Source organism: Carcharhinus amblyrhynchos, chromosome 17 (assembly GCF_965287045.1).
Source record: "Carcharhinus amblyrhynchos chromosome 17, sCarAmb.v2.hapA, whole genome shotgun sequence".
Lineage (NCBI taxonomy): Eukaryota > Metazoa > Chordata > Chondrichthyes > Carcharhiniformes > Carcharhinidae > Carcharhinus > Carcharhinus amblyrhynchos.
Genome location: NC_137340.1, coordinates 37,802,361 through 37,829,221, shown reverse-complemented (window position 1 = coordinate 37,829,221; position 26,861 = coordinate 37,802,361). Strand labels below are relative to the sequence as shown.

General features: G+C 42.1%; 1 protein-coding gene and 1 pseudogene across 2 annotated transcripts in view; one reads left to right on the top strand and one right to left on the bottom strand.

The window, feature by feature from the left end:
- The window catches only part of gfra1b (gdnf family receptor alpha 1b), a 202,860-nt gene that overhangs the window by 3,333 nt on the left and 172,666 nt on the right, over positions 1–26,861 (top strand). The gene's annotated exons all lie outside the window — the stretch shown is intronic.
- On the bottom strand, positions 3,473–3,633 carry LOC145354596 (U2 spliceosomal RNA; annotated as a pseudogene).

The window sequence follows — 26,861 nt, the reverse complement described above, 5'->3', positions numbered from 1 at the left end:
CAATGCACAGTCACCTGATCATGACACCACGTGGTCAGGGTTAGCAACTATATTAATAAAACAGTGCTTGGATTCCAGCATGACAAGTCAGGGATTCTCAATATTATATCAAACATAATTTATGCTTTGGTTCCATTCATTGTTTAAATTTTTTAAGACAGTAATATACTCTACATGTCTCAGGTGCATTCTTTAATAACCATAAAACAAGAGAACAACAAATCTGTTGATTAACCAAAAATAACTACAGTTACCAGTGTCACTGTTGTGTGTAAGTCTAAATAGTCTTGCTTCGTGAAAGGCATTTATAAATGCCTTTGTTAGCTTCAGACTCATTTCTCCTGACCAGTCTTCCTCCTCTGTAAACTTAAGCTCATCCAAAACTGTGCAGCCTTTATGCTAACTTATACCAAGGGTGAAATTTAATGTCATCAATGGGAGTCTCACCTGTCAGCTGGAGAGCCAACAAGAGCCCAGTGTCACCCTTTTTTAGTGAAATCCTGTCATATTAAATGCTAATCAGGCACCTAAAAAACAAAGAGAACAAAGAAAATTATAGCACAGCAACAGGCCCTTCGGCCCTCTGAATCTGCACCGACCACGCTGTCTATCTGAACTAAAACCTTCTTCTGTTCTGGGGACTATATCCCTCTACTCCCATCCTATTCATGTATTTGTCCAGATACCCCTTAAAGTCACTATCATCTCTAAAAGAACACCTAAATGGGCAACATCAAGCATTTCTTTGGTGCAGAAGCCCTGCCCAATGAGGGCTGCTGGCTGATTAGAGGTCAGCAGTTTTGCAATGCTGGGCTGCGACACTGCAGGAACAATGGTTGCTGCCAGCAATATACCCACCCGAGACCCAGGATTGTCTCGGGACCCAGGCCATTGGTCAGTGATGGCAGGAGGGAGGTCTTGATGTGTTTGCCACAGTGGTCTGCAGCAAGTGGGGGAGGTGACACTCAGCCAACCAAACCAACCCCACATCTTTGGAATGTGGGGGGTAGCAATGCATCCGGAAGAAACCCACGAAGACACGGGGAGGAAGTGCAAACTCCACAGAGACTCATCTGAAGTTGGAATTGAACCCGGGTCCCTGGCGCTGTGAGGCAGCAGTGCTATCCACTGTGCCACGTGCCACCAAGAATTAAGTAATCATTATTCACAACTTAAGGGCCTTGATTGGTGCAGGCTCGATACCATCCATGAATCTTCCTCACATGGATTTAATAAGGCAGACATGGTAAGAGCCAATGTCCCCTTGTGCTACTTGCAAGCTCCAGCTTTAATAAAGCATCATCCTGACTCAAAACATTGGCTCTATTCTCCACAGATGCTATCAGAGCTGCTGAGATTTTCCAGCATTTTCTGTTTTTGTTTCAGATTCCAGCATCTGCAATATTTTGCCTTTACATTGTTTACATCTATGGCTAAGCATACTGAGCCATGGAGGAGATGGACCACTTTAAAAGTGTAGGGCTCGTATGCTAACTGTTATGGATAAAAGGGGTTTTAAGTTAAACAGTCCTGATTTCTTCTCTCACCACTCATCTGTAAGGTGTTTTTGATTTGCTTCCTCCTTGATAGGTGGTGATGTATTTCCCAATCCTTTGGTTTTGGGGTGATTCAATCTCCATAAATAATTCCACAGTGAACTCATGATATATATTTTATTTTTATTTATTAGTCACAAGTAGGCTTATATTAACACTGCAGTGAAGTTGGGGCAGCACGGTGGCTAGTACCGCTGCCTCACAGTGCCAGGGACCGGGTTCAATTCCGACTTCGGGTGAGTCTCTGCATGCAATTTGCCTATCCTCCCCATGTGTAGGTTTCCAGCGGGTGCTCTGGTTTCCTCTCACGGTCCAAAGATGTCCATGTTAGATTCATTGGCCTTGCTAAATTGCCCCTTAGTGTGTCAGAGGGATTAGTAAGGTTACGGTAATAGGACCGGGGATGACTTTTGTCAGTACAGGCCCAATGGGTCAAATGGCCTCCTTCTGCAATGTAGATCCTATGATTCTAAATTACTGTGAAAATGCCCTAATTGGCACACTCCAGCACCTGTTCAGGTACATTAAGGGAGAATTTAGTATGGCCAATGCACCTAACCAGCATGGCTTTCAGACTGTGGGAAGAAACCGGAGCATCCGGAGGAAATCCACGCAGATACGGGAGAACGTGCAGACTCCAGACAGACAGTGACCCAAGCCGGAAATCAAACCCAGGTCCCTGGCGCTGTGAGGCAGCAGTGCTAACCATTGTGCCACTATGCCACCCATGATAGAATGAACTTAGACAGTCAGTATATTTGCACAAACTCAAACACTGGAGGTTGGTAGCAATATTGCCTCCTATTCACTTAAAATAAAAGAGAGGGATAGAGAAAAAAGTAAGTACAAAGCAAAGAAGATGAAATTCCACATGTGTCCAGAGTCCAGCATCAAAGTCCAACAGTATATTCCTTCAAAGAGCTTGGCAGGTTGCTCTGTTGCTGGATAATTCATTTTTGCAGTAGAGTTCACTTTCACATTGAGGTGGACACATGGAGATGAATCAATCTTTTAGGCGATATTACAGAAATTCCAAAAATAATGTAGTTGGGGGTCAGAGCCTCTTTTCTGTGTTGCTGCTTGGTGGATGGAAAGATGACAGGTTGAGCTTTGCAGCTGCACAGGGCAATATTAACTGTTCCATCATGGGGGTGGGGGGGGGGCATGTCATCTGACTCCCACCGCTCGACTTTAGCTTTGATGAAGGTCTATATCTCTTTGCCTGGGTTCCTGAGATTATTACTGTTCCAACTATCAACTCTTAATTGGAGGTTGCAGGTCCTTTTTCCAAGCAGATAATTTGGCTCCAGTTGGCTAAGCCTGGCCAGTGAAATATAGATGGTCTTTTTATAACAGCTTTGAATTTGGTCTCTATGGCTGACAGAAGCCTTTAGTTTCTCTTCAGAGATAATAAGGCACACGTTTATGCGATGCTGCCAAATAGCTCTTATTGTTCAAGAGTCACAGCCAGGCATAGCTTCGGTTATTTTAAAAGATCGCTGTCCAGATTTAAAATTTATAGAAATGAGCCACAATATATGTGCATATTACATATTTCCAAAAATATAGAGTGTGAGCTCTTAGCCCCATTATGCAGTCCACTTCTGTGTACATTTTTAATTGATATTTTGAGCTCCTGTAATTATTTTTGCTTCAAGTATTACCTCTGCGTTCAACAGAATTCATGCAATATACTGAATCCATCTCCTAGGCCAACTGTGATTGAGTTGGTGAGCAATCTGCACTGAGTCCTCTGCTTGACAAGAATGGTGGTCCAGTGAAGGTAGATCAGTATTTTCTCTTTTGTTTTGTTTTTATTCCAGTTCAATCAAATCAAGTCCAATTCAGAGTCTCAACAAGTTGAGACATTCCCAATTCAAGCTGATAAGACAGGGCTTCCACTTCCTGTCTTGGGCTTGATCTACATGACCCAAGCTGATTGGAGTAGACATAGCTCCTCCTCCAAGGCTTGATCTTATTTGCATTTTAGCCAAAAGGCCAAGATGCCACTTTTAAAAATTGCTTCAAATGAAGCTAAATACTACATTTGATCTTAGCCAAAAGGCCAAGAAGGGATTTTCTCTTTGGAAACATGATAGATTTTCTCATCATCTCCAAATAACAAGATAATTATTAAGAACTAAGAATATGTAGGATTATAGTTATATATCCTATCCCATCTGCCATTGTGTTTTGCAATAATATTCTAAAATACTGCCATTATTATTATAATGAATATGTCAGTATTTAGTAACCTTGTCATTTCAAGTACTGACTCTGTTTTACCATTTTCATTCTAAGTGCTGGGAGGACTTGAAACTGGGCATGTTTCAGATCTGACTTTTGGACCCGTTTTCAGGTGCCTCCATATGCACTCTGCCTGAAAAAAACTTTGGAAATTCTGAATTGCGCTGCAGAAGCTGTGGAGGGGCTTAATGCGCCCAAAATCCTACAGCTCCGATCGGGGCTTCCAATTACGCATGTGCAGGGGAAAAAAAGGATTGAATGTGGTTCCCCTGCCACATCACTCCTGAGCTGGATAATATCTCCCCCTGGTCCCCACACACATTGGCCACACCAACAACATTACTGACCCCCTTATCCCCCCTTCCCCTCCGCCACCCAGACCAATCATAAGCCCATCACCCCCTCTCCCCTCACTGATCACACGTAGAGTGGCAGCAGACCCCTCATTCACCTCATTGATCATAGGCAGTGTGGCAGCAGATCTCCCCCTTCCCCTCACTGATCACAGGCAGAGTGGAGGCAGATCCCCCTTCCCCCTCACTGATCACAAGCAGATTGGCAGCGGAACTTCCCTTCCCCTACTGATCATAGGCAGAGTGTTGGGGGAACCCCTTTCCCCTCACTGATTATAGACAGAGTGGCAGTGGACCACCCCCCCCTCAACCCGGATCCTATGCAGAGAGCCATTAGATGCTTGGCACTTACCTACTCACCAGCTGGACTGCCCGAATCAGACTTTTGTAGAGCATGTCTGTTTCACACAGAAATTGGATAGGCTAACGCGGTGGCAAAGGGGGAGGTGCCAGTAAGGTTGGGCATGCAGCCTATTAAGTTAATTTAAATGCATGCAAATGTATTTAAATTGCCGCACCTATTTTGGGCACATGTTTCCGATCACGGCCATTTTTGGGCCTGGTTAAAGGGGAAACCAACACAGAGGCGGGCGCGGATCACGCTAGTCACCCCACACTTGATTTTATCAAGTTATTGCATCCGCAAATCGATGATTCTATGATTCTGAGTTGATTTATATTTCTGCCTAGTCTTTTGGGCATGATATAGAACACAGAACATAGAAAACCACAGCACAAACAGGCCCTTCGGCCCACAAGTTGCGCTGATCATATCCCTACCTTCCAGCCCTATCTATAACCCTCAATCCCATTAAATCCCACATACTCATCCAGAAGACCCCAACAAGTTTGCCTCCACCACCACCGACAGCAGCCGATTCCACTCACCCACCACCCTCTGAGTGAAAAACTTACCCCTGACATCTCCTCTGTACCTACTCCTCAGCACCTTAAACCCGTGTCCTCTCATAGCAACCATTTCAACCCTGGGAAATAGCCTCTGAGAATCCACCCGATCTATACCTCTCAACATCTTATAAACCTCTATCAGGTCACCTCTCATCCTTTGTCTCTCCAAGGAGAAAAGATCGAGCTCCCTCAGCCTATCCTCATAAGGCATGCCACCCAATCCAGGCAACATCCTTATAAATCTCCTCTGTACCATTTCAATAGCTTCCACATCTTTCTTGTAATGAGGCAACCAGAACTGCGCACAGTACTCCAAGTGGGGTCTGATTAGGGTCTTTTAAAGCTGCAGCATTATCTCCCGACTCCTAAACTCAATCCCTCAATTTAATGAAGGCTAGTACACCATATGCCTTCTTGACCACATCCTCCACCTGCGAGGCCAATTTAAGAGTCCTATGGACCCAGACCCCAAGGTCCTTCTGATCCTCTACACTGCTAAGAGTCTTACCCTTGATATTATACTTCTTCATCCCATTGGACTTGCCAAAATGGACCACTACACATTTATCCGGGTTGAAGTCCATCTGCCACTTCTTCGCCCAGTCTTGCATCCTATCTTTGTCACGCTGCAACTTCTGACATCCCTCCAGATATAGTTTCTCTTCCTTTATGTTAAAAAGCATAGAGTTCATTACTCATAAATTCCTTCACGCTCTTCGTGACGCACACTTTTAAGTTGCTGTTCTGATATAAAAGGCTTTGGGTGAGAGTGCCAGAGGTCAGTTTGTACACAATCTTTGCACAGTTTTGTGATATGATCTGTGAATAATTCAGGAGCTCCTTTCTGAGCAAATCATTTCATGCCTATTAAATTACTTCACCCTTATCCACCTAATTATGGAGGTGTGAGATGAAGTGAACATTATAGTATTGTTGGGATTTACTCATCAAAGTTTTGATTTGTAATATTCTGTTACTTCGTATTTCATTGAACTATAACTTTGGTCCCTGTTTAGTAATAGGATTAGGCTTTAGTTACTATTGTTTTCAACCATTTGTTAATTACATAAATTGCAGGGTTTTAGAAATAATCCGACTGGAGCATCCTATTTCATATTACTGTCATTTTTACACCATCAATTACTATATTAAAATATGTATACCCATTCACTTCTGTTCTAATTGTGAATGTGGAGTACTCAAATATGTCACTTGTAGATCAGATCATAAAATGTTATGGTTATGAAAAAAAAAGACTTGTGATTATATAAATGGAGTATTTCTGCTTTGGCATTCTCGGCACATATTGGGAGCACATAGTACATCCTTAGCTCATGATATTCTGTCCATTAATTTTAATGAACAGAAAATTGTAGTCTGGGAGAACAAACTTTCCTGATGCATGTGTTGAGAGCAAAGCAGAAAATCTCCCCTACTGGTATCTTATATTCAAAAGCATTTTGTAGGCAATTGATTAGAGTGACCATGGGAAAGAAATTGCAACAAGAGCCCTAATTTAAATTCTGTAAGTGAGTGGATTTGGAATAGGTTAAAAATCAGGTACTATATGTCCGATCAAGTAATTTATGTTTGCTTTGGATGGTGCCAAGAGTAGAATTTTGGCCAGTGCAGTTCACTGCTCTTCAATTATTAGTGTGAATTCTTCAATAGTTAATTCAGGTGGCGGTACCTTCAGGTACTTTATATTCCCTCAGTACTGCAGTGATGTCGTGTTTAATCCAGAAGGGGGTTTGAACCACAACCTTCAGAAGCAAGATGCAGAAGCAAGGTTCCAACAATTGAACTAGGCTATTATGTGAACAATTCTAGACTAGTACTTTTTTTCCATAGTAATTCATTCATAACTCACCTGAACTTTATTATTTTAACTGCTCAGTTTCCATGATAGAGCTGATAGTTGTTGTATAAGGATCTGATACATACAGGGTTTATGTGAGACTGAGAACAGTACTACCCAGCCCCACATCCAGGGTCAGTGTGCTGTTGGACAGAGCTGCATGCAGACCCAAGCATGGAAACTGCTCCTAGCTTTTACCTTTTACTATATGTTTGTAAGTAGGCATAATAGTCAATAAAGACTGACTTTTAACCTCAGTGTGATACAACAACTTCTTCAGACCTATAAAACTATAACCAAAGCCCGAGATATTGGTATTGGCTGAGAGATAAAAGCATAGAACCTCACTAAAATGCAGAGCCAACCAAAATGCAAGAAGACTGCAAAAAATTCAAGAAAGCATGCTGGCCTGAAGAGCAATTACAGAAGCAGAAGCACAGAGGAAAATGGCAGGAAAAAAATCCAGAGAAAGGCCTGGAAGCTGAAGGCAGAGATTTTCAAAACTGGATGCAAACAGCAACTGTTGGCAACTCCCTCTCGACAAAGAGTCCAGGTTTCTGACAACATTTATCACCCATTTTGTCAGACTCTGCTTCAACTGTCTGCTGTTTGGAATCACACCGATGCCAGAAATATTTCAATATACAATGATTCCATTTTGCAGAGTCTTCAGCAGGTCATTTGGCACATGGATAATGTCTTGGTTCATGGTGCAACATCGAATAAATATGACAAAAGACTTGTAGCAATCTGAGAGTGCCTGTAGGAAACAGGGCTGCCACTGAATGACAAATGCAAGTTTTACATAACAACATAAGAAATAGGAGCAGGAGTAGGCCATCTAGCCCTTCGAGCCTGCCCCGCCATTCAATAAGATCATGGCTGATCTGAAGTGGATCAGTTCCACTTTCCCGCTTTCTTCCCATAACCCTTAATTCCCTTGTCTATCAGAAACCTATCTACCTGTGACTTAAATATATTCAGCGAGGTCGCCTCCACCACTTCAACGGGCAGAGAATTCCAGAGATTCACCACCCTTTGAGTGAAGAAGTTCCTCCTCAACTCTGATCTAAACTGCTCCCCCCCCCCTTTATCTTGAAGCTGTGTCCTCTAGTCCTGCTATCCTTTCTAAGCGGGAAGAATCTCTCTACCTTTACCCTATCCATCCCCTTCATTATCTTATACGTCTCTATAGGATCCCCCCTCAGCCTTCTAAACTCCAACGAGTACAGACCCAGTCTATAGTCTGTCTTCATAGGCCAAACCTATCTCTGGTATCAGCCTAGTGAACCTCCTCTGCACTCCCTCCAAGGCCAATATATCCTTCCGCAAGTGCAGCGCCCAAAACTGCACACAGTACTCCAGCTGCGGCCTCACCGGTGCCCTATACAGTTGCAGAAAGACCTCCCTATTGTATTCTATCCCCCTCACTATAAAGGCCAACATTCCATTCGCCTTCTTGATCACCTGCTGCACCTGCAGGTTCCTCTGCACCGTAGCATGCTGCAGCTTTTCGCCTTTTAAATAATAATCCCTCCTACTATTATTTCTGCCAAAGTGGATATCCTCATACTTGCTAACATTATACTCCATCTGTCAGGTCCTCGCCCACTTGCTCAGCCTATCCAGATCTCTCTGCAGACTTTCCACACCCTCCACGCAATTTGCTTTTCCACTCATCTTCGTGTCATCAGCAAACTTCGTCACCCTACACTCAGCCCCCTCCTCCAGATCATCTATGTAAATGGTAAACAGTTGCAGCCCCAGAACTGATCCCTTGGCTTTCCAACTGTCACCAACTGCCAACCAGAATAGCACCCATTGATACCAACTCTCTGCTTCCTATTAGACAGCCAATCCTCTATCCACGCTAACACCTTACTCCCAAGTCCGTGCACCCTAACCTTCTGTAGCAACCTTTTGTGAGGCACCTTATCAAACGCCTTTTGGAAATCTAAAAACACCACATCCACCGGCTCCCCTCTGTTTACTGCACTAGTCACATCCTCATAGAACTCCAATAAATTCGTCAAACACGATTCCCCTTAACGAATCCGTGCTGCGTCTGCTCGATCAAACCATTCTTTTCTAGGTGCCTTGCTATTTCTTCTTTGATGACGGTTTCAAGCATTTTTCCAACTGCAGACATTAAACTAACCGGCCTATAATTTCCGCCTTTTGTCTGCTACCATTTTTAAACAGCGGCGTAACATTAGCCATTTTCCAATCTTCCGGCACTTCCCCAGAGCCCAGTGAATTTTGATAAATAATTGCTAAGGCATCCGCTATCACCTCTGCCATTTCTTTCGGAATCCTGGGATGCATTCCATCTGGTCCTGGGGACTTGTCCACCTTCAGTCCCATTAGTCTATCAAGTACTACCTCTTTAGTGATAGTAATTGCACTTAGGCCCTCATCTCCTACCATCCTTCTATCTTTAATATCCGGCAAACTATTTGTGTCCTCCTCCGTGAAGACCGAGACAAAAAACTTATTTAAAGCCTCAGCCATTTCCTCATCGCCCACCACTAAATCCCCCCTCTCATCGTCCAAGGGTCCAACATTCACTCTAGCCAGCCTCTTCTTCTTTATGTAATTGTAAAAACTTTTACTGTCATTTTTAATATTTAGAGCTAGTTTATCTTAATACTCTATCTTTCCTTTCTTTATCACCTTTTTAGTCATTCTTTGTTGATTTTTAAATCTTTCCCAATCTTCTAATTGCCCACTATTTTTAGCCACTCTGAATGCATCAGCTTTTAATTTAATACTCTCCTTTATTTCCTTAGATAACCACGGCTGGTTATCCCTTCTCCTACAGTCCTTCTTTACCATCGGAATATATTTCTGCTGAGTACCGAAAAATATCTCCTTAAAAATCCTCCACTGTTCCTTAGCCATCCTCCCAACCAATCTGCGCCCCCAATCTACATTCGCCAATTCCGCCCTCATCCTATCATACTCCCCTCTGTTCAAACAGAGGACACAGGTTTGGGACCCTACTTTCTCACCCTCCATCTGCATCAGAAAGTTCGTCTTCATCAGAAACTGCATCAGAACATTCCAAAACGTTAATTAAATTCCTGGGTTACATCATCGCTGATGAAGGCAACAGGACAGACCCACAAAGAAACAATTCGCAACACCATCCTCAATTCAAAACTTGCCAGCAACCACAAGTAAACCCCGACATATTCACTAGGAACAAATGTGCGATGAGTATACGCACATCCATATATACTTCCAAGAAAGATGACGTAGTTCAAATGACAGAAACACTTCACAATAATAGAAAACATCATGGTCTATGATGTACGGCTGGTCATCCAGTTTCCTTGAAGGCAGAGAACCTTCAAAAAATACACTAGGGCCACCTGGGCATCATCAAGGGCAGAACAAGGGCTCAATATGCTGTCTGTTGGCCAGGCATTTCCAAGGTGATTGAAAACACCATTGCAAATTGTCAGTGTGTGTGTTGCACTAACAGGATGAGGATAGTGTTGGGAAGTTACTGATAACCTTGATTTTTTTGGGGGGTCTGCTGTCATGTCTTTATCACTGACAATGTTGCCTAGGAATTGAATGGACCAAAGAGAGCCCCTCACCCTCACACAGTTCACTAACAGGTCATGGGAGAGGCTGGGTTTTGACCTGATCATCTTCAACAGAAAATCGTGCCTTATCATGATGAACTACTTCTCCAAATGGATTGAGGTGAAGTAACTATATACGAGTACCACATAGGCAGTAATTAAAGAAAAAATTACATTTGTGAACCATGACATCCCCTTTGAAATGTCCGATAATGGGCAGTTTCCAATGAATACTTGGCCACTACATTCAGTTTCAACCACCATACCAGCTCCCCAGGATATACACAATCAAATGAGAAGACTGAAAGAGGGATCCGTACAGTAAAAGCTTTTCCCCTCAGCACTACTTACACGTCGGTCAACCTCTTTACAGTATAACCTATCATCATCCAAATGTGTGATGGACAGGAAACTCCACAGACAACTTCCAATCCTATCAAAAAAAACTCACACTAGGATTATGGGGATAGGGCCTGGGTAAGATTCTCTGTCAAAGAATAGGTGCAGACACAATGGCCCAAATGACTTCCTTCTGCACTGTAAAGATTCAATGATTACCAGTATGTCCAAGCTGGAGTGCCATCCTACACGCAAAAGCAAGTCTCTGTCTACAACAGAAAGAACCACTCCAGACACTTGCCACAATCAGAGAAAGGTGACAAGATCTGGATTAAAGACCTCAAGAGAAAAGAACTAGCAGAAAATAATGAGGACCAACCTTGTTCCTACTGTTTGACACCAGAGTGGGTGCTGTCAGGAGAAACAGGAGGAGTTGCCTAACACTGTCCATCCATCCCCAATATGCAATGGAAAGATATTGAGAACATGCCCAGATGCTAGAACAGCCTCCAAACTTATAGAAAGAATCAGCAGCTCCTCAAACAGCAGTGAGAACAAGATATGGAAGAGTTATAAGGCCTCCAGACCATTTAAACCTTTGAATTCAAGGAGTCGAAGGGGAGAATGGGTCGTGATAATGTAATAATGGTGATAATGTAGTAACAGTGAGAACGTAGTAATAACAATGTAAGACATGAAGTGAACCAATATAACATTAAATACATTGGATAAAGACTTGGGGGGATGTGTAGTAAAAGGACTAGTACAGGTTTAATATGAGACAGAGTATAGTACCACCCACAGTGATGTAAGGGAGTGCATGCCCTGCACCCAGAGTCAGTGTGGTGTTGGGTGGAGCCCTACGCGAATAAAAGCATGGCAATGGCTCCTAGTTTGTACCCTATACTGTAAATGGTTCTAAAAGTCAATAAAGACTTGCAGTTAACATGTGTATGACTACTTATTGAACTACATTGAACAGCCTACAATAATAGTCAGACCAGCTGGAATAAAGCAGAATGTATAACATGTAGTCACTGAGCTAAATCAGCCATTTCTCATTTTAAATATATATCCTAGAGTCCACTTTAAATTATGTAAAACAGCAGTTTTGTTTGTACTGTTAATCTGGCATTAAATTCTAATCAACAATCTTAAAGAATTTGAATGAGTGAGGCTGAATGGCCTCTTTCATTCATAGTTATCTTTGTAATTTTCATTCTGATCTTCATAGGATGATTTCCTTCTAAGTTAAAAAAAATCAGTGTCTTGCCTTCACGTTTTGTGATAGTTCAGTGTGTTCGTAGCTTTTATTCTAATTACTGAATGATAACATGAATGATTTATGCCTTATTGGTCTATGAAAAGTTTGTACAGCTGGTCAACTACAAAACATAGATAGGCAGCTTGTAGGAGCCAGACAAGTTTACTTACGCAAGGATATTTTGGCCTTGGAGGGAGTGCAGAGGAGGTTTACTAGGCTGATGCCGGAGTTGAGGGGGTTGAGCTATGAGGAGAGGCTGAATAAATTAGGCTTGTACTCGTTAGAGTTTAGAAGAATGAGGGGAGATCTCATTGAGACGTATAAGATGATGAATGGGATGGATAGGATAGAGGTGGAGAGACTCTTCCCGCTCAGAAAGGATAGTAGGACTAGGGGGCACAGCCTCAAGATAAAGGGGGGGGGCGGTTTAGAACGGAGTTGAGGAGGAACTTCTTCACTCAAAGGGTGGTGAATCTCTGGAATTCTCTGCCCGTTGAAGTGGTGGAGGCTACCTCGCTAAATATTTTTAAGACGCGGGTTGATGGGTTTTTGATAAGAGAGGGGATTAAGGGTTATGGGGAGAGGGCGGGAATGTGGAACTGAGCCAAGACAGATCAGCCATGATCTTATTGAATGGCGGGGCAGGCTCGAAGGGCTAGATGGCCTACTCCTGCTCCTATTTCTTATGTTCTTATGTTCTAACCCTTTCTCAACTCTGGCTAGAGACATTAAGCTGAGAAGAAATCAGCACCCTTAGAGAGATGGAAATTTGGAGTGTGAATTAAACTGGACTTGTTATCTGATTGCCTGCCTTTCAATTTTCATGTCAAGTAATAGAATTAAGGTGACCAGATAAGCTGGAACAGTCTGGCTTTTCATTAAATGTCCTGGTATCATGGCCATTTCCTCAGAATGAGTCAAGTGTTCCAGTTTTTAGCTTTCCCATTCATTCTGCAGGAGCAGAACAAGTTCAAATTGAAGTTAGGTTTGTGCCTGCATCCTAGATCTGCCACCCTATTCTACAATCGATACATTTGTGTCTACTCGGTCTCACAGCACAACACTACATTTTCAGATAACATGTGCAAAACAGCTAGAGTAAAGCAGACAGAATATAGGCAGCAGGAAGGCAGGAGATGCTTGTCCAAATCCACAGAGCGTTGTTTTCTGGGACTTGGCAGGAAACCGCCTTTGCAAAGAAGAAAAGGTCGATAGTCATCTCATTTGTTTTCGGGAGTATAATGTTACAAATAAAGAAGTTGCTGCCTCGGAGGAGTTGCAAAGGGAAATCTGTTCCTTTTGTGGGGAAGCTCAGGGAGTCCCACCTTTCATTTTTGATTATCTGGTCACCCTAAATGGAATAAAATGTGAAAACAATATAGTTTGAAAAGTAAAATGAGAGCAATAAATGTTTTCCCATCCACTAGAGTTTAGCTAAGTTAGATGCACTGCATGGCAAGATACAACAATTCAATGCTCCAAGAAAACAGTCTGTATTCACTTCCTTTCCCACTGATTAGCATGATACAAGCACCCAATATTGCTGCACCAATGTATTTCCTAAAATACAGAGGGTCACTGTTCGCATTCATATGTGCACCTGAAGTCCATTTTGGCTGTCAATAAGTCAGTAGGTTTGTGTGATTCAATGCTTAGATATTCAAAATTTATGATCCTAATGTTGCAGGGGGAAGGGGAAATGGTAGCCCTTTAACAATATAATATACAATATAATATATGATTGTGGCAAGACTTCAATCGTACATTGAATCTTGAATCTTGAATCTTGAATGTGTGCCTTTGCTGAGTGATGTGTATTTGCGAAATGCAATGACAGATTGCAGTGTTGCGAAAATGTGTGTCATGGGTGAACAGTAAACATGGAACAGGTAAATAGACATTTCTTTGTGCCATAATATTTTGGTCCACCAGTATAACATACTTAGGATACTTATGCCAGATTACTTAAAAGTATACCAACTTTCCTATATCTCTTCCCATACCATCACTGCCCCTGCCATCAGTAAGTGTTGTAGCTTAAGTAATGAACCTGGTTATCACTTCCCACGAGACACAAAGGTTGAGATTTTCTGATCCTACCAACAATGGGGATCATCCTGGACAGGATAGGAAAATTTGGAGAGTGGTCAGGTTGTTCTCCATATTTTCCCATCCCATCCCCAGTGATGCCCACTGTTGGTGTGGACAGAAAATCCTGCCCATGAACTCCACACAGGGCAATTGTCCATATTGCCAAACTCATATACCAGTACATTCACTTCACAAGAGAAGTTACTGAACCTTGGTTGGGCCACACATAGTGCAGAATTTTATCAATTTTTCACCAAGTACTGGCTCAGGTTAGAAAACAAGTGTGTGGCTCGCTGGCTGCACGGCTGGCAGTTCTCATCATGTGGACCGGGTGAAGTGGGCCAAGAGAAAGCTGGCAACATTGGGTATCCCAAAGTCGAGGGCACCCCAGTCTTCAATAACAAAGCCCCCCCCCACCCCTCACCCACGCACATGGAGACTCCATACCCAGGGTAGAGTGTTAGCGTGGATAGGGGATTGGCTGTCAAATAGGAGGCAGAGAGTGGGGGTCAATGGGTGCTATTCGGATTGGCGGTTGGTGACTAGTGGAGTGCCCCAGGGATCAGTGCTGGGGCCTCAGCTATTTACCATTTATATAGATGATCTGGAGGAGGGAACCGAGTGTATGCTGTCGAAATTTGCTGATGACACCAAGATTGGTGGAACGGCAAATTGTGTGGAGGGTGTGGAAAGTCTGCAGAGGGATCTAGATAGGCTGGGCGAATGGGCCAGGAACTGGCAAATGGAATTTAATGTTGGCAAGTGTGAAGTTGTCAACTTTGGTAGGAATAATGGTAGGAAGGACTACTACTTACATGGTGAAAAACTGCAGCATGCAACGGTGCAGAGGGACCTCGGGGTCCTTGTGCATGAGTTGCTAAAACCCAGCCTGCAGGTGCAGCAGGTGGTCAGGAAGGCGAATGGGATGCTGGCCTTCATAGCGAGGGAGATTGAATATAAAAGTAGGGAGGTCTTGCTGCATCTGTACAGGGCACTGGTGAGGCTGCAGCTGGAGTACCATGTGCAGTTTTAGTCGCCGCACTTACGCAAAGATATTTTGGCCTTGGAGGGAGTGCAGAGGAGGTTCACTAGGCTGATACTGGAGTTGAGGGCGTTGAGCTATGAGAAGAGGCTGAATAAACTAGGCTTGTACTCGTTAGAGTTTCGAAGGATGAGGGGAGATCTCATTGAGACGTACAAGATGATGAATGGGATGGATAGGATAGAGGTGGAGAGGCTCTTCCCACACAGAAAGGACAGTAGGACTAGAGGGCACAGCCTCAAGATAAGGGGGGGCAGTTTAGAACGGAGTTGAGGAGGAACTTCTTCACTCAAAGGGTGGTGAATCTCTGGAATTCTCTGCCCGTTGAAGTGATGGGGCTGCCTCGCTAAATATATTTAAGACGCGGGTTGATAGGTTTTTGATAGGCAAGGGGACTAAGGGTTACGGGGAGAAGGCAGGAAAGTGGAACTGAGCTACTTCAGATCAGCCATGATCTTATTGAATGGCAGGGCAGGCTCGAAGGGCTAGATGGCCGACTCCTGCTCCTATTTCTTATGTTCTTATGTTCTTATGTTCTCCGCAACCCCAACCCCCACAGCCTCCCCAGGGACTTGGGAAAACCCTTCCCCCACTTGTCTGTTTTTTAAAAACTGTTGTAAACCTCACCAATATGACATCATGTCGGCAAGGGAGGGGGAAAGATCCTAATGTTGCAGGGGGAAGGAGAAATGGTAGTCCTTTAACAATATAATAATTTATTTAAATAAGGTTCCCGATCTTTCAGGGCATTGAGGATTGAAGTGTCCTGATCTTTGTGGAGCCAGCCTTTAGGTATTTACGTGTCACTCCTCAAGAATGATGCCACAAAATACACCCACCTTGCTTTATTTTGATAAAATGTCAGAAGACCTGGAGAAAACACCAGGCTGTTTCTCTGGGGTGAAATATACTAGTTTTCAATCAAAACCTGACACTTTGCCATTTGTTGGAAAATTCCACCCAAGAATATTAATTTGCTGAATGAGTCTAGTGAGGGGTCCTTCACTTAGGAGTTAAAGTTCAGGTGGGTTCATGCAAGAGTTACCAAATTCGTTCAAAATTGGTAATGACTCAGCGAGATGAGGTTAATATCAACAGACATGGTCCACTCTACAAGCTATGGTAGGAATCTTCCAGAGAACCAGGCTTCAAGGAGGGTTTGACCTGAGGCATGTTTTGTTATCAGCAGGGAGTCCTCCTTCCGTATTAGTGGACTGGGTGTCCTGGGAGTTCAGAAACATAATAAATTTCCAAAGGCTAAAGGAGTTTCAGTCATGTTGATTTGCCCACCATTGAGTCAATTTCAGGTAACAGTCCAATTCCATGGCTCTGATTTGCTGGTTGTGCCTGCCCTGGGACTGGAAATTACTGCTCAAGATCAACAGACCTTTAAATAGTCCGTCAAATTGTCCACCCTCTCCATGATGATTCCAGTAATAGATGGGACCCATACGTTTCTGATCAAAATCCATGGCTCACTTTGGGAAAAAGATGGTTGCTATTAGAGCTTCTGCAGGTATAACAAGTTTTGATGGCTCTGGGGAAATGGACCGTTTGAGGTTCCATTACTTCATCCTTGTGAGATTCCATAAAGATGCATTTTGAGCTTTGTCCTGTAATCAATGTTGGAAGTTTCCAGAACTGTATGTAATTTGCAAATCATGGGAATTTTAGCAGCAATATTTTTGGTCCAGCAAAGTTCGTTTTTACATAAGCAACAAGTAAGATTGGTTTACATAGTTCATGATCTCTTTCATGTCTTATGGACGTGACAGCAGTAAAGACTGAAGTAAGGTTCTATTTACTTCAGGTTCAGCAACAATAATATATTGAAGTCATTAAAGAAAGTGACAATTCTGTATAAAATACAGGGAGCCTGTAAACCATTTTATTCACACTATCTAGTGAAATACCCTTACTGTTAAATAAGCTGTCAATGAAAACCTGTTAACAAGGAGTAGGCACATAGGAAGTATAAACACTGGCCCTGATCAGTTGGGATGTTTCTTTGCTATGAATTCCATGCAGTTCTATGTAATGTATGATTACAATGAATAGCATGGGGAATATTTCCTGGTTCTGACTTTCTACCTAGTTCTCAGCTTGATAGAGCAGTTCATTGTGAATAAAGCAATTACGAATAACCTGAGATTGGAAAAGTACCATAGAAATGCGTGCTCTTATTTTTTCTATTTACATAACAAGGAAAGTTTGTCAATGTCATCTATTTTATTGCAATCTTATGCCCCACAATTTGTGTCGATTATACATTTTGATATTGTAGTATCAATTCGTGGAAGCATTTTAAAATGTAAATGATGAACAGCATTGGTTCCAGCACCAACACCTTTGGAACAGCACTTATCACCTTTCCATAAAGTGAGGATCTACCTTTAACCCTTACCCTGCTTTCTTTTTATAATTTTTTTCAACTCTGCTACTTGTTTCATGACTCCACAGGCTCTGATCCTAGTAATGTGTATCTTATCAACAGCCTTTTAAAGCCCTTGTATATTGTATCCACAGCTTTGCACTTGGCTACGCTTTCTGTTTTTTCTACAAAGAATTCAATAAGGTTGATCAAGTATGACCTTCTCCTTTAAATTTCTTTTTATATTCTTTCATCATTTCTTTCAGATTTCCATTTTCCTTCCTAATCGTTTTTGACACCTTTCCTAACCTTTTCACATTCCCATTTGTCATCCTTTCCTTTATTGTCAGTGTACTTAATTACACCTTTTACTGCAGTTTTACTTCTAACTTTTTCCGTAGTTTTGATATGTTTATTTGTTTATCCAGCTCTATTGTCTCATTGTTGCTAATTTGATCTTGTGTTTAGCAAATATATTTTTCCCTGAATTTTGCTAATCATTTTTACCACAGTTGTTCTACCTGCCATTTTATTTTCCAGTTTACCACTCTTAGTTTCATCCTCATTGCCTCATGAATTAACTCTATTTCTCAATCCGTTCATTTAGTCTTTAAGAACCTAGCAAATATGAGCTGGAGACCTGTCGAACATGTACTGCCATTAAATATGATCATGGCTGATTTTGGGCTTCAACTTCACTTTCCTGCCAGCTCCCCATATCACTTAATTCCCTGAGAAATCAATAATCTGTCGAACTCAGCTTTATATACATTCAGTAATGATGCCTTCACAACCCTCTGACTGTTTCAGCCATTACCTTAAACTTCATCACATTGTAACCACAATTGCCTGTACATTCCCCTACTACTTAAGACCCTTATCTATTCTGGTTCATTTCCCATTCATAGATTCAGCATGGGTTCTTCCCTTGTTGGGCTTCTGACATATTGGGTGAGGATGGACCTTGTCTTCTCTCAGTATTTCTTCTTGGCAATTTATTGGGAGGTGGGATGGTTGAAATCTCCCATTGTTATTGTTAATCTTTTACTGATTTCATAGATTTGCCTATTGATATCCCAGATTTTGCTTCTCTAATCCCTATCAGCATGATTGACTCTTTCTTGTCAGTCTATTTTATGTCCTTTTTTTGCCGATTTCATTACTTTATCTCTAGTCAGCATAGGTCCCTCACTCTTCCTTCTCCCCTCCACCCCCACTCTTTCTAAATGTGTTATATTCTGCAAAAACCCTGCAACTCAGTTTATGTTACCTTACTACATCTGGTCCCTCTCTATGAATTACTGCTTCCAGTCCTCCCCTACGTTTTGAGTGCTGTTTACATTGCTGTGCAGGCAAGTTAATTTGTTTTTATTCATTGTTCTCCTCAGCATTTTTATCTATGTAAATAAATATAGGTCTTTACCTTACTGAGTCTTCCAAAATGGCACAATTGAAATAGAAGTGATAGTGCTGTAACAGAGATAGCACCCTTGACAACAAGAAAACTTTTTTTTTGATCTGTGATATGCTTCACTTTGTTATAAATGAAACACATCGAGTCTAATCTTGATATACAACATTAAAACAAACTCAGTTAAATAAATGCCGGGGGAGCAAGTGCAAATAATGGCTCACACACTATGTCAAATGATTTAAAAATAATTGTGATCTGTGTGTTCTAGAATCTTCTGAATATATTTGTGAATGCATTGTGCCATCAATCTGCTTAGCCAAGCGACTCAAGATAGAACTTCCATAGTAATAGCTTCACTTGTACAAAAATATGATTTTATTCATTTATTGCACTAGTCAGGAGGATGCAAGTCTACATAGGACACTGCCATGCATGAAAAACTAAAACTATCTAATTTAAGGTTCATTATATTTCTGATAAATTAGGGAAACTTTAATTTACTTAAAAAACAAATTAGTTAGCAATGTAAATGAATATGCTTCCTCTTGTGGCGCTGACTACTTACTAAATTTAAAAAATTGTTTTAATTGTGTAAAGGTAATTTATTCCACTCATGGACTGTAGAAAATATAAAAGATATTTTACTAGTTGTGTTGCAAGACAGACAGCATATTTTCCCACTTTGACATGATTAACACAATAAGAATAACGCTGTGCTAAAATTCTAATCATTATATGCAGATACAGCTAGAGAGAATAAGTTTTCTTTTGAACCCTTCTGGTATCATTTTGACAGTGAATAGCATGGCAGTATTTCCACTATTGGATGAAATGCAGAGATCATATTAATAGTCAATGAAAAAATGCCCAAAGCAAATGTAAGTTTTGTTTAACAGTAAATACCACTTCGCATCACTGAAAAGATGCTTTCATTTATTTGATGATGTTTTAAAAATCATCTTACAGAATATTAGGTGTTATTTCTCCCTTAAATAAAAATGGATATTTGGAGAACAAAGTGAACAGAAACAAGTGAAGCCTTTGTAAGTGAACGTAATTCCAAGTGCAATGCATTCGCCTTCTTGCAGTTTCTCTTTAAGATTTACTTTTATTTAATTTTTCCAATCAATTTTTAAAGTCTTTTTTTGTTTTATTCTTGAAATGCATGTTTTATGAATAGCAATCAGAGAGGCTTTTCTTTTTGTGTTATTTGTTTTGCAAATCACTGTAAAATGTGAGAAACACAGCTCAAAACTCTACAACTGGGATCATGTTAAAGGTACAAAATTCAAACCAGATTTTTCTTTAAACTGGTAACCCATTCTTTTGTGTTGCACACATTAGCTAAATCGACCAATGAGATGAAATAATAAAAGTTCCTACCAAGTATTTCAATGAAGAGTAAAAGAGGCTGGATAAAAAAAAATGTTCATTATCGAATGTATTCTTGAATTTTTATCTCCAGTGATTCTTTGTTAATTTCAATGCTCCTGTATGGTAACCTTATCCATGAAAATATGGAATAGACTGAAGAATCTTTCCAGTTTCAAACGCGCGCCTGCGCGCGCGTGTGTGTGTGTGTGAGAGAGAGAGCGGTGGGGTTTTGCTGTGTGGAGGGGAGTGTTGCTGTAAAATATGAGCTTCTCTGATTACTTTTTAACCTGAATGCTTGCCAGAAGTGTGATTTCCAATTAATATTTCATTCTAAATACAACATAATCATGCCTTTAAATAAAAGTTCATTTACTAACACTCTCGCTTCTGTTTCTGTGGTTGTGATTTCTAAGCTCAGTGTAATAAGTGCAGAGACAACAGTACTGAGGGATTATTGCATTGTTTGGATTGCCATCTTTTGGACAGAAGGCTAAATTAAACCCTCATTTAACACACTCAGGTGTATGAAGAAAAATCTGATAGCGAGCAAGGAGTTTTCCCAGTGCGCTAACTAACATTTCTCTCTCAACCATAAACAGATTTTCAGGTCATTAATTTAATTTGTTGTTTGTAATTATGTGATAGAGGGTTTGGAAGCAAGGGAGCCAGGAAAATAACAGGAAGACATGTTGGGATAGCTCCCCAACGTATTCCTGCTGCCAAGAATCTTTCCCAGAGGCAGGCTGGGAATCAGACTGACAGCCTACTCTGTGGAGGTGGCAGACAATGGTGTAAGCAATTTTTAGCATTTGTACACTATTGAAAAAATCCTTGCGTCTTAGAACAGATTTGGGGGTTATTGGACACAAAGGTTCTATGCACCATTGATGGAGCTGCAAAAATGAAAGGTTGCAAGTAAAGCTGATGCCAACTGAGTGAAGGGAATTTTCCTTCCATCCTGATGGAGCTGGCAGCCTAGGCTTTGTTTATTTCTTCAATGCTGTGCAATACAGCAAGGCTAATGTCCTACCTGCCTCAGCATCATCCACCACTCCAGGTGAAGCAATGGGTCCAGAGCTGGAAGACTTCTAATTGGATCTGCAGCATTGAGAGCATAGACAGCAATCTTCTGTCCTGGACGATTGCTATGTAAGTCTCACTGCTAGAAAGTGCTGGCATCATAGCCCTGAAGCTCACAGGAAAACTTTGCCCTCAAAGTCTGAACATGTAATTCCCCAATACTGAGCGGGAATACCATTGTAACAACACATCATCAGGAAAGTATAACTAAACTGCTTCATGATGGCCTAAGTACAGCTCATATTTCTTATTGTGGTTAAACAATGCAATGCTTAGTGAATCTTTTGTTGCTATGAGAGAAAGAGCTGACATCAAAGAACAAAAAGTGACACCTCTATGAACACATGGCTGCCAGAAGCCAATTATCTCTATGGTCGCTTTTGGACACGACCTGCTTAAAGGTCAGAATAATCATGAGGCCTCGCTTTCGTGCTGTATTCATTTTGAAAATCAGATCAAGTTTTTATAATCAGGGAGCTGTGATTTTTTTTTCTGCTTTTATGCACCATGGGTGCATGCTAATCAAGCCTATTTCAAATAGATGTTGAATGCCCGCAGATTTTCCCATGTTGGAAACAGATCCCCTGAAATTGCACAGTTTATTTACTTTTGCTGCCAAAACTTGGAAGCCTTGGAATTACTTTCATAGCTCGCATCTCACTGGCACAGCTACCTGGCGCTGTTCTTGTATAGGCCATCTGCTTCAGGAAGGCATGCCGCTAAACACCTTCCTAGGCGTGCCCCAATTAGTACAGATCAGGGTGACCACAGACCTCAAGCTTTACATCTCCAGTTCATTCCAGCCTATTTGCTGTTCAGAGGTGTGTCAAATGCATTGCTCATTAGGATTAACAATTTCACGTCATCAACCACCGAACAGCAACAGTAGAGCTTTCCACCTTCACAGCAGAGCTAGATTTCTCAAATATATGGTGTAATTAACGGTGCTATTTGTCCATATCTTCAGCCACTATGCCATGGGATCTTATGTTCTCATGTTCTTCTGACCTAAATGAGCAGAAAGGACATTTAACTCATCATTATACAGTTGACTCATACAGGTGGATATGCAGTTCCATTTAAGAGCCACAAGCGGAGGCTTGTTTGAAGATAAAAACAGATTGGAAGATGGTTCTTTGAAAACCAAAGATTTGGCTGCAATTTTCAGGCCTTTAATTCTAGTGGAATCTTCCATCAACAGCTTATCACCACCATGAGTTTCCCAGTGGCAAGAGATGTACTTAATGCCCCGGCGACAATTTCCTGACCAGAGGATCCCGCCGTCAGCCAATGGCAATGTGAAAAATGCTGTGGGCGGATTGCATGAAAAATCCTGCCCCCTGGGTGGAATTTTCCCAAAGTTTGTTGAAGACCGAAATTCTCCGGCCGCTCATGCCAGCAAGGATAGACAATTTAGCGCTCAGCTAAATCTCCATTCACTGCAGCGGGGCTGGAGAATCCTGACTGTGAGTGAAGTCAGAGAATCCAGTCACAAGGACCAGAATTTTACCGACACGTCCACCCCGAGAACGAAACTCTGGCGGACATGCCAGTAAAATTCCGCCCAAAGTCTCACAGTTTCAGATTGAAAAATGGTATGTAGATACACAGTCAAATTTTCACTCCACAGGCATAAGGGTCAACCTCACCACCTGCCCACTCCCCTAGATAGGTATCCTGCCCTCACAGGCATTGAGATGTGCCCCCCTCCCCCCCAACAGGCATCAACCAATCCCATCTCATAGGCTAGGGCCCATTCGCCATTCCCCCACACAGGCATTCTGCCCCTGCTCACTGGCATCAGCCCCCTCCATTCCCCAAAGGCATCGGCCACCTGCTCCCCCCCCCACCCCCCATGAGCATTGGAACACAGCCTTCACTTCACAAGCATTGGTGTGTGCCCCCAACGAGCATCAGGGCATGCCCTCCCACCACACATAAAGGAATCCCCCCCACTTGAGCTCCCCAGAGGGCCCACCCTTGCACTGTCACCCAGGTAATACCAGGGTGACAGTGCCAGGAGGCATGTCCCTCTCCACCCAGTGAGTGCACTTACCTGTGGACCCCCAGTGTGGCCATCATGACTGGTTTTCATTTTTGAATGATGTCACACCAACTGGGTGGGTAGATACGTTGAGTACAGATGTGGCAGTGTTAAGTCCATTAATTATATTAAAGCACATTCTAATATATGCTAATAAGATGCACGCTATTGCCAGGCCGTGTCATCAGAAGGTGGGGGGGAAGGCGAAGAAAATCCTGAACGTGAAATCTCTTTGACGCACGTCTAGTTTTTGGCCTCTTGTGAGATTTAGCAGTCATTATGGGATTTTCACCCACTGCCACTCTCCAGCTCTGGCTAACAATAGCTTATCATAGTAGTTTTTACTTATTAATAGGCTTACATTCACACTGCAATGAATTTATTGTGAAAATCCTCTAGTCACCACATTCAGGCATCTGTTCAGGTACACTGAGGAAGGATTTAGCACGGCCAATGCATCTAACCAGCACTCAGACTGTGGGAGGAAACCGGAGCACTCAGACGAAACCCACGCAGACACAGGGAGAATGTACAAGACAGACAGTGACCCAAGCCGGGAATTGAACCTGGGTCCCTGGCCCAGTGAGACAGCAGTGCTAAGCACTGTCCCACCGTGCCGCCCTGTACAGTATATATACATAGCAACCATTGCATGGATGCAATAAGGTCCACACAGTGTGCAGGATCATGAAGGAACTTTGGCATCTTGAAGCAGCACTTCAAGTATCCTAAGCAGCTCCACAACTTTTTACTGCAGGCTAACCACGGAAAAGGAGAAGGAGGTGAACCTGCAGTCATTGTCAGTGTAGAACACAGTCACCAACTGAGAAATATTGTGCCAGTTACACAGATGCAATCAATCCAGCTGATTTGTCAGGAAACCTTCCAAAAAGTGTCTGAATATCCCTTTAAGGAATCTTGATGCCTACATATCATAGAGAAAATAATTGAAAGCACTTTCTCCAACTGCACCATCAGACCTGCTTCAAGTATCACCAATGCCCATACCTTGCTAGGTTGCTATCAAATTCCATATAGTTAGAAACAATTCCCAGGACTTAGGTAAAATACAGTAAAATCGACAAATCGCATAATCTGTGTGTTACAGTTATGCCTTTTGCCATCAAGCTTCCCATAATGTTGGTAACATTGTGCTCAACTTCATGCCCTTTATGAAATTCTAAATTCTATCTGGGACAGAAAGAGAGAATTGGGAGAGCAAGTTTCTCATCGATTTCTTTATGGCCTCTGAGTTAGTGTCTCCTACGTGTTGTGAGCACTTGTTTCACTTATAAGTTTCATTGAAACCTCAGATTTATTACAGTTCAATTGTAATGGTGGCTACGCTGGGTTTGCCTTTATTTTTTAACTTTGGGACCCCATTTGGAATGAGAAATGCGAAATTCCCTAATTGCCGGAGCTCTTAAATAGGCTGGAATTTCCTGCCTGTTCGCTTGTGGTGGTTTCTCTAGTCCCACTTGCAGCACACCCCATGCCATGGGTATCCCAGCGACATAAGAACATAAGAACATAAGAAGTAGGAGCAGGAGTAGGCCATCTAGCCCTTCGAGCCTGCCCCGCCATTCAATAAAATCATGGCTGATCTGAAGTGGCTCAGTTCCACTTTCCCGCTTTCTCCCCATAACCCTGAATCCCCTTGCCTACCAAAAACCTATCTACCTGCGTCTTAAATATATTTAGCGAGGTAGCCTCCACCACTTCAACGGGCAGAGAATTCCAGAGATTCACCACTCTTTGTGTGACATGGGGCAGCTACAATGGAATATCCCATCGACAGCAGCAGGAACAGAAAATTCCACTGCTGGCGAAGAGAGTATCACATCTTGCTGCTGAGAAACATGTGAGCTCTTGTTTCACTTGTAAGCTTCATTGAAACCTCAGGAAGACTGGGAAATTCCAACCATAGCCTTTGAAACAGACATAGGCCAGAATATTCCAGCTCTTCATGCCACTGCTGCAAGCCAGAACGGAGAATTTGGTCTTCAGCCAAATCTCCATTCACTGCAGTGGGATCAGAGAATCCTGCCAGCGTGAACAGCTGAAACATTCTGGCCAAAATACCTTACAGAAAAATTTACTTTTGTTGGGTGACAACTGCAGTATTTTATAGTTGAGGTATTATGAGGTGAGGGACAGGATGTTTGGAACATCAACAAGCCCCAGACCATACAGCAAGCCTTGGCAAATATACTTCCCAATGACCCAGAACAATCAGGTTATAAAACTATAACTTGACAGTTATTAACATCATTGTGTCTGCTACTGAGATAGATGTGGTGCATGACTTAGAGCCAAACAGCCTATCTTTCTCACAAACAATGGCCAGGATTTTCCAGTATGTCATAGTGAGCCCCACTGGATGGAGTCCATTGGGAAAACTGAAAGATCCTAGCGATGGCAGGGTCATCTATTTACTGAGACTGTTTAAAAAGAATTTCTACAAACTGCAGTAGTAAACAGAATTCATGACTGAAATACGCAGCAACTTCACCCAGTGAAAGCAAGATGATTTCACCACGGCAATGAGTGGAGAGTACCTGTAGTTGCTTACTACAAATTGAAAATCGCTGGGGAAATAATCAATGAATAGAGGACAATTAAACAAGATTCTGTGAACAAAAGAATACAGATGGTATTCATATAATAGTGCAGCTCTTGACTCCCTAAAGTGTGTCTTCTGTTTTCAAATCATATAATTGCCGTACACAGCATTTACTCTTAGATACCACCTGCTGCCAGATATGGTAGACTACAGACAATGCCCTGAAGTGCCAGTCAGGAAAAATCTCCTTATATCCACCTCATGCCACCAGATATTCTCTTCACCAGCTAACAAACAGGAGATGGAGGGGTATTGTTTGGTATTTTGGTATTAAGTTGTCTAAACAATCTGGTCCATCAATTCTTCTTTTACCCATTGATCCTTACCAAAGACTGAAAACTGATGTGGCTATTTATGAACCTACAAGCAGACAATAACGGTAGTTACTTGGTGTGTAGTCAACTACTCTTTAATAGCTGAATCTCTTTAACTTTGAATAACAGCTATTCAGCATTGCTCTACTTTCAAAAACCTAACCCCCACCACCACCTCCCCCCACCCCCCACTACCCTGCATCACACATACGCACAGTCACAACCCTCCCTTCCATAATACAAACTGCAAAAAAGATCAAGCAATACGGGAACTATATGCAAATGATGCATATTACCCGACCTTGCTGATAAGGTCAGCTCTCCTCTCTTATTTGAATGTAAACTTAACACTTGCAGCAATACCTCTTTTCTGTAGGATCACAGAATTG